Raw genomic sequence first — 2,836 nt, forward strand, 5'->3', positions numbered from 1 at the left:
TACTGGTAGGCTATATAACGCTAAAATCTGATGCACTATATTAAGATTCTCGAGTAAATAACACAGACCCTGAGTGTAGGCCGCTCTTAGTTATTAGAAATGGGGGAGACCTCTCCCTAGCAGTGAACGTTCCACAGCTGAAATAATAATGACGGTTCCCTTAAATAAATATTCGATACATTAACAACGTTACGAAACCATATAAAACCTTTAAGTGAATCGTGAACAGCTATCGCTAATTTCTTTCGCTCTAATAGGAATCAAGAACATAAAAGCATTTTCTCGTGAAGTTAATAAATGCCTTAGGTATTGATAGTGAATGAGATACTCTTTTAAGATATCTTCTTTTCTATCTTATCTTATCTCAGGAATGAACTTAGCGAAATACAAATTTATATCTATTATAAATTTATTACCAAAGTACTCTCCACCATTTCTATGCATTTTACTTTTTTATTTTGTCATGGGTTATTTCTTACTTTACAAATATCTTGAAATTTTGATATTATATTGCCAAAATAATACACAACCTTAGCACGTATAAAGTCATACGATTGCAAGTAGTATTTTTAACCACACACAATTTACAGTACACAATATATATATAGATATACGTCTTAATAAAATTATAAAATAGTATTAAGCATTTTTAAGGCTTAAAACTCACCTTTCACAATATATCAGTTAATAAATTTAACTTTTTAATTTATGTAGTTTTGAGAAAAGTTTGAAGCTTAAGTTTGAAATAATGCCAAAATCTCTTGTTTTCAGGCTGTAAAAGTAATAACAAAATTAGTATAGCTATTTAACATATTGTCACAACTAAACATGGAAACTTTTTTGTATGGGTTCATTACGAAAATCACTGCGGAAACTCATTCAAATACTTCATTAAATATTATCCACGAATCCTACAAGTTTGTTCGCTTGAAGAGTTAATCACATAATTTTCCATAAAGAAACAAATCGCCAAAATTTTAAAGTAGACTAGCATTTTATTCATTAAAGTCATCTCTAAATTACAGACATTACTAAGCTTTTAAACAATTTTTTAACTGTACAAAACAAATTCAACAAAATTATGATGTGTGTAACGAAACACGGACTGTTTCAAACTGATACTTTAATTAAAAGGTATAGTGGCGTATGTTTTCGTATTCATCATTTTATTTGTACCACTACTGTTAGAATATATATTTTATTAAACAAAAAAAAATATGCAGAAATAGAAGGCGGAACTATTTTTGAACCTGTATCTTTTTCCTCTTTACTGCCTATAGACGCCAGCCGCATGGCATAGACCTCCCCCAAAGGTCGCTACGATGACTGAGTTTGCGCTGCCCGCATTCAGTTACTTCCCACAACCTTGACTAAGTCTTCTGTCCACTTGTGAGAAGCCTGCCCACTCCCACTAAACAATAGTATAAATAATAGACGCACTACCTATACTTATATTTAGTGAAACTTTAATTTATTCTATAATATTTTCTAAGATACGCTTCTTGCAAAAGAAAAATTATTATTAAAAATTAGCTTTTGGTGTACATAGTTTGGATTTAATAAAAGCTAAATTTAATACTTGTTTTTGCTTAATAGACCCAAGAATATAAAAGTTACGATGTCAGAATTTCTTGTAATCTTGTTTTGAAATTGATTATGGACCAATAACAAAACAACCAACTGTAATAATAGATTTTTAAAAAAATCTTAGATACAAAATACCAGAAAGTGCACTAAGTATTTAATAAATTGCCTTTCAAATTTATCATTATTCATTTTGTATCTGCGCTTGTTTTGAGCTGGGATATATTTATAACTTTAATATCAACCTGAAGTTTTTGCTATGTGCTTAACCTCAGTTTTGCAAAATGATACGTAAATCAATATTTATAGAAACACTAAATACATGTTAATTTTTTACTAATTATTATTATTAATCAACTCAGTCATATATAATAATAATATGGAATCTAGTAGGAGTATGATTTGACAACCTTTTAAATATATGTAGCTCATTACGAATATCAAAGCTGTTAGTGGATTTAATAAACTATTTCTTCAGTTTTAAGTTATTAACATTACCTGATTAACTTAATTTTGAATATTTATTTAGTTCAGATATTCTAAACATTATATTTGCTTTTTAAAATGGTTCCTATTTATGTTTTAATATTGTACAGTGACAATCATTGTATTTCTGATACGGCTCTACTTTTAGACCTATTCAAACTACAACAATAAACTCATACAAAATTCAATACAATGGAGAGGTTTTAAAATTGAATGAATGACACAAAAATTCTTGTGGGTGGTGAAAATGAAAACTGAATATAATGGCGAAAAATAACTTGTGAATGTGGCTTGAAGAATTCATTAAAAACTCGTCTACATTAATCTAACTTTATGGAATGTTACATGATGAATACATTTTTTTCTTTTTATATTTATGTAACTAAGAATTTTGTTTTTATATTCTATTTTTTAACGTTATTTATGTTTTGTAACCAAAACGAGTTCAAATGTACCTTTAAAAGACAGTGTCGTTATCGTCGTTGTTTAGCACATAAACACCCACTGAAGGGCATAGGTATCACTGAAAGATTTCCGTGGGGATATACCATAATTGCCACGCTTGATAGGCGGTCGGCGATCGCAGTCTGAAAACTTGTTTGTCAGCAGTGGCAATCCTATATAATTAATTTACAAAGTCCACATTACATAAGATTGTATTGCGGGAATCGAACCCGGGTCCTACGATCGCAAATCCTTTACCGTTGGGCAACGTACGTTTCAACAAGAAATATTATCGGCTTCCCGGTCCGGAGTCTGAGGTGCT

The sequence above is a fragment of the Battus philenor genome, unplaced genomic scaffold (assembly GCF_028537555.1).
Source record: "Battus philenor isolate CCGP_79_NKW_IND1 unplaced genomic scaffold, ilBatPhil1.0.hap1 SCAF_4, whole genome shotgun sequence".
Taxonomy (NCBI): domain Eukaryota; kingdom Metazoa; phylum Arthropoda; class Insecta; order Lepidoptera; family Papilionidae; genus Battus; species Battus philenor.